General features: G+C 37.9%; 1 long non-coding RNA gene across 1 annotated transcript in view; it reads right to left on the reverse strand.

The window, feature by feature from the left end:
* Window positions 1-13,696, reverse strand: part of LOC120324188 — a 47,505-nt gene extending 33,809 nt beyond the window's left edge. Inside the window, exon 1 of the long non-coding RNA XR_005565291.1 lies at window positions 13,536-13,696. This is a non-coding gene — a long non-coding RNA (uncharacterized LOC120324188). The remainder of the gene's footprint in view (window positions 1-13,535) is intronic.
* Between the last annotated feature and the right edge of the window lie 1,749 nt (window positions 13,697-15,445).

A 15,445-nucleotide genomic window follows, 5' to 3' on the forward strand; every position in this document is an offset into this window, starting at 1 on the left:
GTTCTAATGCTTTACTCATTTACAATGAAACTGTTACAAATAAGAAAGTGGGAATAGAAGGCCAGCAAAGGCCAGCAGACTAGATGGAGTCTCATTTAGTTTTCTCTCTAAGCACTGACTGGGAATAAGGTTAAAGATAATGTGGAGCTGTCTTGCCATCTTCTAGAACTCTTTGGGGAAAACGTCACGTGTATGATGGGCTGCACCAGCTTATTGTGACTTCCAGTTCTCCTTTTAGGAGATCTGTTGGACCTCCAGAGCTGTAACACGAAGTGTTGTAGCCATATGGCCAGTGTGTCCTGCCTGTCGCCTACAGACTCGTTCCTGTCACAGACTACAAAAGGGGAACGGGGTAAGATGTCAGCCCTGTGTACCCCGAGTACTTTCTCCTCTAAGGGAAATCCCCAGTGGCCAGTTAATTGGGTTTGTGGCCCTTGCCTTTCTGAAGGGGTTGCAAAGGAAATAGGTGGTTCTGATGTTGGCTGTATTTGTATTAGGTGTATTGCCTGCACAGGTGCAGAAAGCCGGTCAGTAATACATATAAAAGCATATATTAAAAAAAGTGAATAAATTAACTTTCACATTTCATTGAGTCATAGTAGTTTGCATGTCATTTGGATATGGAAGCATAGCTGCATGCAGGTATCTGACCCAGTGAATAGAATAGTGTCCTCAATGTCTTGGGCATGTTTCCTGTAATAACTGTAGGCATTGCTTTTTCTCTGAGCAAAGCTATGAAACGTGACCTGTAAAGGGAACAGTCTGATCTTCAGATGTTTTTCTTTGATGCTCTTTAAATTATTTTTTCATTGCTAGTCTTAATTCTCTCCTCTCTCAATGGCTTTTCAGTGAGGAAAACATTGTGCAGTACACAACAAACCGTATAGAAATCAGAACTGGGGTGTCTTTGTGCAGATGTCTCTTTTCAGGTCTTCCCTTTCAAACTTAAAGTAATTTCACAAAAAGTCAAGTCCGGTAGATGTCCTACTGGCATGGTCAGAGTGGTCTGTTTAGCTTAATTGCTGCAGGAAAAACTGATGGATTCTTTAGCAGTTTGGCTTAGTTCTGCTAATGTGTCAGGAGTGCATGTGCACACACCTACACTCAGCGGTTCCAACCATATGAGACTAGGCACTCCACTGCCTAATTAAATTCATTTACTGGCTGGCAGACACTCCACCTTTCAGTGCCATGTGGATCCTGGTTGTGCTGGAAGAACTTTAGGGCCAGTTGTTTTGTTGTCTGTTAGAGACTAAATTGTTGTATCCTCATTTAATATGAACTTTGGTATCGTGCCGCATTAGTCAAACACTGCAGGCAGTATTGGAACAGGGATGATGTGGTTGCTTTGGGGGCCTGGGAAATTATCCCTTTGAAAAGTAACAGCAGCAAGGGAGATGAACTCTAATAAAAACCTATTTTTTTGCCTCTTTCTGTGTCTTCAGTCAGTTGCCTTAGAGTTGGACTTCATCAAAGGCTGCTGGGAACCAGCCAGGACTTAGTCCTAACTTATACATCCAGAAAAGTGAAAAGTAATATTTTTTCTTTTTAATATTGGTCAGTGATGTAGTGTTATGAGAATATTGCACTCTTTACAAGATGAATTGGGGATCTGAGTAGGAATGGCTTTCTGGAATCAATGCTTTCATTTGTCAAAGCATCTAGAATAACAACTATCCTCTTCTGCAGGAAGGTAAGAAGGAATGGTGCCTTGGGTGGGAAGGTCTATCAGTTTACCCCATTTTCTTGCCCTTCAACCACCACTCAGGTGTTAATCACTGTGTAAAGTAGTCTTGCAACATCTTAGGGGGCAGCTTTGAACTGCTGCTATTGAGCCCACAAAGAGGGGTTTCTGCCTTGCCTTCTCTGAGCTGACTCATCTCTTGATGTCCAGGTGTCTCCTGAGCCAGATGGTTTCCTATTTACAGAATAGCAGTGCTGGGATTTGTAAACTAAGTAGGTTCACACTATTGAGACTCTGCAGCCTATTCCCTATGCAGTCTATTCCCTATGCAGAAAAGGAAGCAAAGCAACACAACAGAACTAAAAGTAAGAATAGGCTCCAGTGGTTGCTGGTGCTTTAATATGGAAGGAGAGACTTAAAAATCTAGGGTCAATGGCTGGATGTTGATACTGGAACTGTATGAAATATCAGTTGTATTGAGATCTGAGTCTTTCAAGAAAACCTTAAAAATAATAACCTTCAAAATGTAACAAAGACAAGCTTCTTGCTCTTTTCTAAAGTGCAGTAATAGGCTGTAATTCTAAAGCAGGTATATGGGCATTGCTCTGGTTACAGAATATGGTGCAGCTTGTACATCAACCCTGTCATGAAAGCACAATAGTCAGAATATAGAGTCCTTAGGTATCACTGTCTATTATAAATCAGTTAGAATAATTCATGCTATAGATTTCCCAATGCTGCAAAGCCTCTTATTCAGTAGAGTATAAACATATATCACATCTTAGATTCCCCCCCCCCTTCTTGGCATGAATAGACAGACTTAGAGAATTTTGCAAGAGAAGAACAACAATGCATTGTACAGACAATTCCCTAAAAACCTTCATAAATAGGAGGTGGAATGGAAAGATGTTATTTAGCTCCAGGATTGTTTTAACAGCTCTAGTCACACCTTCGTTATTAAGTTTGGAGCATGTTGTGTGGGAGCCAACAATAAGCCTGTGTGTGGAGCATACAGGGGCTGTGTCTGGAATCAGGCTGAAAATGCAAATAGGAGTTTCTTTCCTGGTTTGGTTTCTCAACACAAGTTCGAGCAGCTTGCACCAACTGGTAAAGGCTGCAAAGGGCCATTTTGCCAGCTGGGAGGTGCAAGGGTGTAATAATGCTGCTGGCTCCTTGCCTGTGCCAGCCACAGGGAGGAGAGTGGCAGAGAAGCCAATGGCTGTCTCAGTGCCGCTGAAGAGGAGAGATTTTTTCCACAAACCAGGCTTAAAGACAGCTTGTACCACTTGGGAGTGGGGCATTATGGATCTAAAGTATCCAAAGTCCTGCCATGAAATATTTATGCTGTGACTTCCTGTATACTTCATATCACTATTAAACTCCTAAAATTTCCAGGACCTCCCATTAAATTCAACGGATTTAAATCGTGAAGCACCAGTTAATGCACAGTTCTCCAGGTTCTGATAAACGGCCTTGGGGAGTGAAGGAGTTAACTGACCATCATCAATTACAGCATCAGAGGGGGTGATTAGGACTGAAATTGCAGGGAGGTTTTTAATTTAGCCGAGTAGAGGAGACTCCCCCAGCTTAGCCAAGCTCATCAGATCATGTACGTCTTACAGCCTCATCCGCTTACCATGCGCTGCCACTCAGGGCTATTGTGCATGGAGAGGGCACTGAGCAGACACCATGATATCATATTATTCCCTTGTCCAGAAATCCACCTGAGACTCACTGACACTTTGCCTGCCACACAAGTGCCTCGTGAGCAAAATTCTCAGAGAGCCCCAAATCAGGAATCAATCAGCGAGTTATGTAGAGGGAGAAATGGCCCAGTTTTAAAGCTTAATATGAACTAATTTATTTGTCTTTTCTTTTTTTTTTTTTCCTGGTGAAGTAGCTAGGACTACTTCTAGGAGTAGAAATGCATACAGGCATATATGTTAGGATCAGGTAGGAATCAGTTGGATACTTGTATTTTGCTTGGCTCCATAGGTATTCAACACAAATGAGGTGCACGGAGTGTAATGTATAGACAGCTTTAATTTCTCTGGTGTGTTCTGGTAAAATTGGTTACCTGGGGCGCTTTGGTCATTGCCTTGGAAAAGAGCATCAGGCTTCACCCCATGAAGAACTGTGGAAGGGAGGGGAAAGGACTAGCCCTGACATGAAGCTTTTTGGGGAGTTGCAGTCATGGGCTGCTGGAGGGATGAGTCGTCTCTGCCTGCTGGGGCCTTCTTGGTCACCCTGGGGCTGCTCCATTCCTGGGGTCGGGGTCCCAGCTCCACCCAGGGACTGACCATTGTCACTGGCTTGGCACATTCTGCTTGTCAGGGCTGTAAAATGCAGGAGGGGAGAAAAAGAAAAAACATCCTCAACATGCACTGAACCCCATGTTTTTTGTCTGCTCTTATTTTATTTCTGGTTTCTACCAGTGTTACCATTTTCCTTGAATGTTTTACCTCTGGATTTTAGGATTTTTGTAGGAGAAATGGCAAGTAGACACTGTTATAGGGGCAGACTTCATGTTCTTAGGGTGGAAAGGAGAAAAGGGGAAAGGAGGACAGCAGTAATCCAGCCAGAAAATGTTCAAGATGGGCCTGACCTGAAATTCAGAGGTAGTTGGGCTTTGGTGATGTAAAGATAAGTTTTTAGCGACTTTTGCATTCCTGAGTCTTGAAACAAGCCCCTCTCTTCCATTAGAAACTTGAGAATAACAAGAACTGAGATCAGGCTGATACTGGCGCGGTGTTAGTGATGCAGAGGCAGTGGGAAGCAGCAGCCCTGTGTGCTCCTTCCCCTGGGTTTTGTTGCTTGTAATGTTGTAGAGCTCCTGCCACCGAGGCTGGAGTTTTCTATATGATCATGTAATAAAGATTGACTCATAGTGTGCAGGCATATGGAGGCTAAAACAGTTGCCCATGAAGCTTTCGGCAGCATTTTGTGTGGCGTTTGACAAACCATTTTTATTTTGATTTTTGTTAATATGGCACTTTGTGCAATCACGGAGACACTTAGCATAGAACATCAGTCACCTGTGTAATCCTAATGAACTCATGTAAATGGAAATAAGGGGCTTCTGAAGAGTATTAACAATGAGGTGCCATGATGCTGGAGGAGACTTGGCAGCCCTCTCAGCCCACCCCTGATTTTGAAATGTGAGAGCATAGCTTTTCCCATTGCTGGGGGAGAATAATCAGACCTAGTCCTTGAAATGGTCTGTAGTGAAGCAATAGATATTTTAACTCCAGGGTTATCACCGAGTGAACCCTACTCCTTACTCAGGCAAATTCCCATTGATTTCAGAGGAATTATGCCTGAATACAGAGAAGTACAGGGCTTGAGTGTAAGCCTTGGTGTGACCTTTTTCTGTTGTTTCTTCTCCAGCCCTCAGTGGTTGTGAAATGTTGTGTTACTAATATAATAATTTGGATATATTGATTACTGTCAGTTCCCCCTGTGCGGTAAAATCCATATTATTCATATAGGGCAACTGGAAAGGAAAATCTACCTTCTCAACCTGAGAGCAGCCTGTGGAGACACATTGCTTTGCTTTTGGTGTGCTCTGAGCAGTGTCTGTGTATCGTTGTTTCCCTTTGCAGTGCTCTTTGCAAAGGTGGAAAGGAGATCCTTGGTTAGGCAGGTAGAATTCAGGGCTCCACAAGCCCTTTTGACCACGTCTGAGTTATCCATTGTAGGATCTGCTGTGGAAATTTTATAGCTAGAGGATCTAAAAGCATTTTCCATTTTTAGAGGTGAAGCCCAAATTTTTTGGAAATGGCTATAAAACTAGGGCTTAATGCAAAAGTTGTTAAAGGCCCTGAAGTAGAAATTAGAGACGTGCGGTGTTTTCTGGACACGGACCATTTCTTTCCTCTTGCACGTAAACTCATGTTTTGTAAGAAAACGGGACTGCTTTTTTCCAGTGGGCTGTTGGAGATCTTGTGGGTCCTCTGCACTTCCTAAGGCTCACAGGAGGCTTTGTAGACCCCCAGCAGAGAAACCACAATGTTGCCGGGACTTCCCAAGGAGCCTCAGCAAGTGGATCTTTGACAGGTCCATGCCAAAAGTTGCTGCTGGCTGTTTTTCACCTGTCTGCTTTCATTGTGGTCTTGCTGACCTGTGAGCTACATGTCACAGCTCTGGTGTGATGTGTGTGGCAGCTGCTTGTCCAGACCCATCACACTTTGTATTTCAGGCTAAAAGTCTGTCTGTGCCACTGTTGAGTCGGTGGGAGTTGCACCATGGGCTAAAGCTGGCAGGGACATCTCTGTGTGGGGGTTGTTACTGCGCATTTGGGGAAAGCATCCTGGTCAAAGTAGGCACCAATACTTCTGCAGAGGGGCAGGAAAGAAAGAAGCCTCAGTGTGCCCAAAACTACTCAAAAGGGAGTTTCTATAAGTGCAGCCTCTCAGAGATTTGCTTCCTACAGAGCCTTAATGTACAATGAAAAGCAGGGCTCTAACCCTAGAACAGACACATCTTCTCATGCTGTTTAATGTCAGTGATGTTCAGGCAGTGATATCAATTATTATTATTAATCCAAAAATAGATTATAGAAGAAAAAAATGAAGCTGATCTCTGAAAATTCAAGTAATTTTGGCAGGAAGTCAAGTTTAATTTGATAATAGCTCAAATTAAGAGGAAAGAAATTCTTTGAGCCTGTTGAGGATCCTGGTCTGAGCCCTACTGAATTCAGGCAGACTGTTACAAAGATTTTGGTCAGATTGCAGGACTGGAACATAATTAATATTTTTCTTTTGTGGGAAAGGAAAAGATCTGGGTTTTTGCATCTTAGTTTGCTGAATTGATTAACACTTGCATTTTCTAGTACCAGCATATTAAATATCTAATACATTTTTCATCTTTTCTAATTTATCTTATTAGGAAAAATGGACAAATTACAAATATATAAATATATAATGTTTATACTTTAATATAAGCTGCATGCTGCATTCAATAATGAATGTTGTTGACTATAGTAATTAAGTATGATTCCAGGTCCAAATAGTTATTTACTTGTCAATATTAGTGAATCTAGTTCATCTAAAACTCCAAGCAGTTTTCTATTTACCATATAAACAGTAATTGCCTGTTTAAGTATTTGCTAAAATATTGTTTAAGTCTAAAATCAAGATCGCAAGTGGATTTCAATAACCAAGTTAATTTACTTTAATTTTGGAATTCTCTCTCTGCATGGGAAGAGAAATATGAAAAGTAATTTCATCTCTGTATAGTTGATTTAATTGTACGTACTTTTGATGGATTAAGTTTCCAGTTAATTGTGGAAAATGCAACAGCAATATTATAAAAAGAGGCTTAAAATAAAACAATTGCTGTCTGCTTTCCATGCTATTTTAAAAACGTGTTTAACATTATTAATTTTACAATGGTAATTTATAAATATTAGTTACATCTTCTCACTCAACCCCCCCCAAATAGATGGTTTTAATCATACTTATTGATATTATCTACATAATTATTTTTCATTATGCAAATATGTCTCAATTGCGGTGTAATAATGTGATGGAAACAGTTTCCAGTGCTTTAAAACACTTGCTTAACTAAATCCAGGAGACAACGGAAAACTGGAGTGAAAACCAGAAAAAAATGGGCTAAGATTTTTTATTTTTAAGCTTTATATCTCTAATATTTAACACTGAAGGTTCAGGTGGTTTCAAAATACGCTATGAAAAAATGAATGAGCAGCAATGACACTTTAAGCTTTTAAAATAATGATCTTTGGTCATGTTACTTTGTATCCTTAGTTAAAACTGACACTAGATTAAAATCTGACTGATTTCTAGTAAAAACATGATTTGTTGGTCTTTTTTGTATGTGTAAAAAATGTAAATAATCAGCTTCTCATTCACGTATATTTCTCAGAACTTTTTGTGGGTGCCTTTTCCCAGGGAGGAGTGATATCCAGTGCTAGAGCATTCTGAAAAGTTTATTTGAAAGTATAATTAACGGCATATTCAAATAAAAATAGACATTAAAAAATGGAGAGGTTTCATTTTAAGGCTTCTTCTATTTGGAATTTAAAGACTGTGAGGAGAAATACGATTATGGGGGTTGCTTGGGGCAAAATTGCAGTGCCAGATCGAAGTTTCTTGACTTTTTAGGGTAACTACGATTGTGAGATTAAAATAATGTAGGCAGTGCTTTCTTTTGTAAAAGTAAAGTATTATAATTTCTAGCAGTTGATAACTTGTGATTTGTTCTTTTTTTTGTGTGTGTGTGTAGATAGTTAAATAAGTAAATAAGACAGTTTTTTTTTTAAAGGATTCTATTGAGTTTAGTGGAGTTTTAACTTTAAAACAAAGTAAACGGTTATTACTCTTGGTGAAAAAAACCCAGGGTTCTTTGAAATAATAATTTATTGGATGAATGTTCTCTGTGGATTTTTCTTATAAAAAGTTGCTTAAGTGCTTTGTTTTATTAAAGAAATGTATACACATATGTAAACCCCCCGAAGTGTAAGTGTTACTTCAGCCTTTATTGCAGCGTCACTGTCTGCAGCTACAATTTCAGCCCTAAGCTTAACTTTTTTTGCAAAGTATGTGGTTTTCATTAAACCTGTAATTAGTATAATTAATAATTATTCCCTAATTGAAACACAGGTTAACAAACTTCCATATGTAAAAGTAAAGGGGGGGGAAAAATGTCATTCATTCACACTGGGCTTTATAAGCCTATAAAACTCTTCAAAGGACTTCAAGATATCAAGCAATCTTTTATTCAGCTAAACCTACCCCCCACCTTCCCTCTTACACGCACTTAAATACGCAGTATGCTCACAGCTTGGAAAAAAGCAAGAAAAGCCTTAATGGATCACTGATTCTAACCAAAGAGGTTAGGTATGTATTCCATATAAATGGTTTCAAAACCATTTTGGTGTTAGTATTAATAATTTTCATCAAATGCAAACAAGCGTCTGGGCGCTATAGAAAGCGAAGCTTTCAACTGTGCATTTATTAACACAGCTTTTATTTCAAGCTCAAAACGTCTAAAACAATTACACTGGAGCAACTGTGTAATTTACTCCTTTCTTTACCACGCAGGTATAGTCTTGTAGTCAGAGGCTAATAAAGATTTAAGGGTAAAGCAGAGAGTGAAGGTCCAAATTTTGTTCCTCTTTACACCCGTGAGTAATTAACCCATTTGAATAGACTATGAGACAAATAACATAAGGAGAAGTATTCACATGTGCAGAGGTTGCAGTGCCCAGTTCGACTTAGATACTTTACAGCTGATGTAATAAATCAAAGAATAGAATAATTATTTCTCAATTTACCATGACACAGATATCTTGTCATCACCCTGGTTCTATGCACCTTTAAGAAGTGGTGAATGTTAAAAATCTATTTAACCACATCAGTGAAACAGAGCTAACACAGCAGGAAATATTAGTCTTTTTTTTTTTTTTAATATAAAATCACTTGTCAAGATATTTGCTCGTATTAGAAACCAAATATTTTCAGTCTGGAACTGAATATTTTGTACCTTGGACATGACTATTTATTTTTAAATGGTTACATATTTAAATAATTTAAAATATTTTGCTGCTGGGGATATTTTATTTTCTTAAAAGAAACACTAGATAAGTCTTATATTTAGCTATGTGCTTCATGAGCTGTGCATTTATCTGAAGTGTTTACATTTCTTTTGCGGAACTTGCTCAAAATATTTATTTATATCAGAAAAATATGAAGGGAAGGCATAGACAGCCCCAAAGAATGCTTTTCCTGCAACCATTTGGATCTAATGGAGTTATTTATTTAGGAATATTTATTCAGTAATTTTCGTCTGCATTTAAAAAGCACAACACTGAGCTAAAATTGAACGTTACAGTAAACTAAACACTAAAATCTTCTCTTAATATCAAGCTTTAAAATGCAATTAAAGTAGTAACAAGTCATGGAGAAATTACTGCTGTGCAGTTCCGCGGTAGGCACTGAAATATTATAAGCTTTACTTTTATAATGCTGCCTTTCAAAATCTGTTATCTGTAGTTATCTTAAAATTGGAGTGCTTTCTAGAACACCCAATTTAAAGTTTCTCAGGAGAATATACTGTTTCAATCAGATAGTTTTATAGAGTACACGTTAACAAAAATCCTTACAATTTCCTGATATCTTTGTCCTTTTTTTAAATGGAAGAGAGAATGCAGCGGATAATGACTTATGCTTGAATGCAGTTCAGTGTATTTTGTGTGTTTTATTGATAAACATATGCATCTACATATATAAACACAGGCAGAGGTATGTGTTTATTTGTTATTGAGTTAAACAAAAGCTGTTAGAGTTCCCTCAGCAAGATTTAGCGAGTTTGTCCTACTTGCATATTACCGACAAATATCAAATCCAGCTCAAATAGTAATCAAATGCTCAGGATGACTGAAACAGCATCTTTTCCTGACTTAATCTGACTAAACAGGTAAGGATATTAAAAAAAAAAAATAAAAAAAAAATCTGGAGACCTTGCTGTACCTTCAGCTTCCCTGCTGATGCCTGTCAACTTTTAAAAACAATTTTTAAGCTGGGTTTGGGAAGGTGGGGAGAGAGTAAAAGCTCCTTTCAATTCCGGATGATCAGTGAGAACTGTGACATGGTGGTCAAGCTTCTCTTATCTCTTAAGGGTGTCCTTCATAGTTCAAACACTCAAATGTATTTGAGGTGCACACTGGTGGTAGGGGGGAGTCATATCTCTGCTGCTATTGAAGTTTTTCAGAGTTACTTACAGGTGATACCTACTTTTATAACCAAATCCATATACTGCATTACAAACCTGAGACCAAAATATATATTTACTGCCTTTACAGTGTGTCCACATAGATAGCAATATAAAATAAAAATAATAATAAAAATACTTCCTGTTTTTATTTCTTGATTTTACTGGAAAAGTTTGTATTATGTGCTTGTTATGAACACTCAAAACTTGTTTCACAGAATGGAAAATATCTAATAATTAGAAAATGGGTAACATGGTCTATTCATACTACTTAGAAAAGTGTGTTCTCTAAAAATCAATACAGTAAACTTCCTTCTTCATTATCTGACTAGTAGAGTGTTCTGTCCAAATAGGATTTCATCTACACTGGGTGGGTCACCCAGGAGAGTAAGAGACCTGTTAGTTAACTACTACGTTTTGCTTTGATTCTTAACCTGTGGTAATAACAAAATATGCTTAACTGCTGGTTTTCTCATATGAAAATAGCACAAATGCATGTGAATGCATCTCTTGATTTTTTTTTTTTCCCTCACCTGAACTGTAAAATTTTTAATTTAAGGGTATGAGATTAATCTATTAATTATTATTTGTAGCTGGAAACATTCAAACAGTGACAAAAATCTCTGAATACCCAGAATAAGGCATTCTTCTGTCCTGTTTTAAGCTTCTGGTTCTGTTTCCCTGATTTCTTTTGTGAAGTAGTTTTAGTAGACTAGGTCAGTCTGACAAAAGCATTTTACGAAGTAATTTAACTGTATTTTCGTGGCACTACAGAGATCTCATAAAGGGCTGAATCTTGGAGCATCTTTCCTTGTAGGGAAATTAAGGTCAATATGTGTGAATTTACTCTTGTGCCAGAGTTGGAATGCGTAGGTAGGATACATATGCACATATTTCAAGTACTGGAAAATAAATCAATGTAAAATAGCAATTATTTAAGGTAGGGCATAGTCTTGGCATATATCTAGGCAGCATTTAGCATCTGTGGGCATTATTGTAGCAAAATAGTTAATATTGGAAATTAGCTTGGATTAGTTTCACTTGTAAAGCTGATTTTTGAGTATAAACTACGGGTTTGAGCCCTAAACCTGTGTATTCCAGCATGCAATGCCAAATTTTCACTCCGTGTGCAGACAAAATGTTTCTGCTTTAGTTGGCAAAACACTCATTTATCCAAGAAGATGTAGCCTACATCAAAAACATTCTGATTGCTCGACAGCTTTTAGCACTTAACACATCTCTAAGCATGTACTGGAAAACTACTTGGGAGGAGATGTATGTACATGCATCTCACCCCAAAACACCCTAGAAACTGATTAATCTGTTTTGTTAATCAAAGATTTCATCTTCACATTATAGCACAACCAGATTAGTGAAGCTGTGATGGTGGGACACAGGATAATTTGCTAAGTAAAGTCAAAATTAATGACAAATAAAATCAGTTTCCCTTTGTGGTTATTTCCAGCCAGCTGCATCCAAATATAAAAGAACTATCAAAGGGAGATACCCATTAATTATTAACTCAGAACAACTTCAGAAAGCACTTCTTAAACCTCCATTGACATCATCCTGACAGGCTCCTAATCTCAGAAAGTTGTTGGTAAGAGTTGCATTAGACTCAGCATGCCACCAATTCTGACTTGAACAACTGCAACTAGAGATGCACTGCAGCAGAGATAGGAGCACATGGGACAAACTACTGCCTCTTAAGACATCTGTGAGTAACATTTACAGCACAACATGCTGTATAATTCCCTGCGTAGCTCTGCCTCTGCTGTCAGCATAATAGAGTTGTCAACAGTCTAATTGCAAGATGCAATATGTAGGGGGGTCATCCAAAAAAAGGAATCTCAGTGGAAAGTAACACAAATCAGCTGTCATTATTATAAAGCTGGACCAACCTTTGGCTAAACCATTTAAACCTCCAGATTAATCCCTAGATTTATCTATATAGATTGGATCAAAATCCCAAGTTTGACTGCAGATGAAAGAGAAACTTCAAAACGAAGGCTATCGTTTATGCCCATTAGACAATGCATTCAGCTAATGATCTGCAACATACATTAGCCTGGAAACAGTGTTTTTAAGGCTTAACTGTTGCATCTTTTTTCTTTTCACTTCGACCTTTTTGTCTTAAAACATTTTTCTCAGAAGGTGAAAATACTTTTTTTTTTTTAACAGAAGATTCTTTTTGTTTCTGTCTTTCCCTTTCTGCCAACATATATGATTAAATATCTGCTTTAGAAGTTAACTTAGAGCTTATTTGATTATGTGGCAACAGTAGATCTCTTTATTGCAAAGTGTATATGCTAAATCAAGCAGCTGAATTCTTTTGAATAACTTCTTAGAATGTTATGCCACTGATAAAAAAACAAGTAGCAAAACCGCCAAACAATTAAAACCAACCAGTGCTGGAAAAACAGTAATACAGTGAATTGGGTTGGTTTTTATAATGATCATCTGAAGTTACGTGTATATATATATACTTATGTATATTAAAAAATTGACATCATGAGACTATTCCAACTCCACTGTTTTTTTTGTTTTTAAAAAAGCCAAGCAAACTCAGACAAAGCTATCCAGCCCCCTCCTCCCCCCTGCTGAACAGGACAGGCTAGTAGTTTTTATTCTTTAAAAAAAAAAAGATACTAGCCATTCTTTCATCTTATGGGGAGACATTTAAATTTAGAATAATTACAAGACAACAATAAGCAGCTCTGAGCATGAATGACAAAATGCAGCTCAAATTGATGTTTTAATGCAGTTTTCCCCTCTCATCAGTGATATTAACCCTTCTGACTACTTCACTATTCTTCTCCTTATTTTCCAGACCATAATATGAATGATAAATTATCAGAATATTACCAATTTATAAACGTGGTGAATGAGCACTGAGTTCAAGTATATTTTTTCATATACTACCTCAAATTTCAAGACTATTTCTTTCTGTGTATGTTATAGGCCTTGCGTGTGCTAGGCAACAGATCTTTTAGAATAGCTCCTGGTTGGATGTAAAGAAGTGAAAAGCAAGATTACTGGCGTATCTCAATCAAAATAATTAGAGTTTTAAGCAAACTAGATTCAATATCATTTCCTCTTTTAAAAAATGGTTTCCTACCTTTGCTGGCCTGTTTCATCTCTTTCATTAAAGATGCAACTTTTACTGATGCTTCTGCTCATCCTATGTTTTCATCAGTGTGAAACCTAAAATGCTCTTTGCCTAAAGTGTAGGTTAATATAATAGCTACTTGAAGCAGGAAACCTCTGCTATGTGTCTATAGTTGTCTTTATTTGGGCCTGTGCAGCATTTTGTTTGTCCTCTAGCCTTTTACGGCAGCTGGACCCTGACCTTCAAGTTCTTAAAAAGAGGAGGGGGGGGGAAAGTATTCTTTTCAGATTCCAAGTTCCTCCCTTTTTACCCTCCCACTGACACCGTCCCATTCAATACTAGAGATAACTTTATTCATCTATACATCATTGTATCAAATTCAATAGGCAAACTGCTTCAACATGCTTCAGAGCTGGACAGGGCAGTAATGTCTTCATTTTTTCTTAATGCAATGAGTTTCTTATCGCAGTCCTTTCAAGCACAAAACAAACACTGTAACAAAAAATGATCTCCAAGTTTTTCCCACCCTGCTATTTCACCATGGGCTTATTTCTTTGTTCCATCTTTTAGTGGACAGCTACAGATACAAAGCTGTAAAATTGATTACATGCATACCTACCTAACAGGAGTTAAAAAGGGAATTGGGGGGAATCTTTTATAATTAGATACTGTATTGAGAAGATTTACTTTGGGCTCACACCAAGAGCGTGGAAGTAATTTGTTCCTGAATCGGCTCTCATCCTTTAAACAGGATACCAAAATTAAGTCTCATCTAGAAAAGCCAGTAGAAATGTCATGTCAACTGCAAATCTAGCTGATCACTATCTGGAAAAGACGGATCTCTTTCCCAGCTGTAGTCAGTGTGAATTTGATACACCTAATATTACAAAACTCTGTCTATCATTAACTGCCAAGCTTGACTTTAAGCTAATGACACCAGCTTCATGGATGTTAATAGAGCCCCAGCAGCCAGGAGTCCAGCTTTTCCTAGTTATTCTGAGTCCTGCTCACCTGCAGATGAGTTTAAAGGAAGGGAATTGAATGCTTGTCCCACATGTTCGTGTTGTAGTGTGGTTTAAGCTTGTTAACTGAGCTCAAAAAAAATATGCTACGAACATACTGATAAGAGGGATAGATCAGTATTTTAATGAACCACTTCAAAGGTTTTGTAGTGCCTTTTTATTGTAGCATGAAATATGTAATATTAGGATACCCAAATCAAGCTCATGTCTCATTGACATCTTTGTCTTTTAAATGGAAACTAAGGCTGGAGGGGAGAAAGTTGGTTAAAATACAGAACTTCTGAAGTGCTTAAACCAGCTAATGGTACTAGATCTCATTTTAGATTCCAGGGATGAAAAAGAAAGAAATAAAAAAATCAGACTTACATCCCTGACTGGGTGTTTTCCACTATAGGCCCTACATGTTTATGTAGAGGGTATTGCGAACGTTTGGAGGGATTTGGGAGTTTCAAAAGGAAGAAGTTTATACATTAGTGCTGCAAGTTGCAAAACACTGTTGATATTCAAATGTTTATTGTGTAAAATCTGGGATAAGCTTCAGCATGAGAGCTCCTTTAAGTGCCTACAACTATTGCTAATTCCCCTCAGCATTGAGGCTTGCACAAAGGCCTTAATCCAATTCCACTTTTTTTTTTTTTTTCAGAAAGCCTATGCTATTTTCTCTCGCATAAACTAACAACACTATCCCATCACACTGCAGAATGGGTCAAAGAAAAAGGGCTCTGTGTTTATACTTCACCAACACTTTGTGTTTCTTGGCCAAGTATGGCAAGAAACTTTAAGTGGGTCCCCCAGGCCCCACGCCATCTTTAGAAAGAAAAATAAGCCTTCAGAGATTGAAAACACACTATTTTAGGCACTAAAAAACCTATGAAATGTCAACTGTTCTTTCAGTTA

The sequence above is a fragment of the Pipra filicauda genome, unplaced genomic scaffold, assembly GCF_003945595.2.
Source record: "Pipra filicauda isolate LSUMZ 115617 unplaced genomic scaffold, ASM394559v2 scaffold44_size3831614_pilon, whole genome shotgun sequence".
Lineage (NCBI taxonomy): Eukaryota > Metazoa > Chordata > Aves > Passeriformes > Pipridae > Pipra > Pipra filicauda.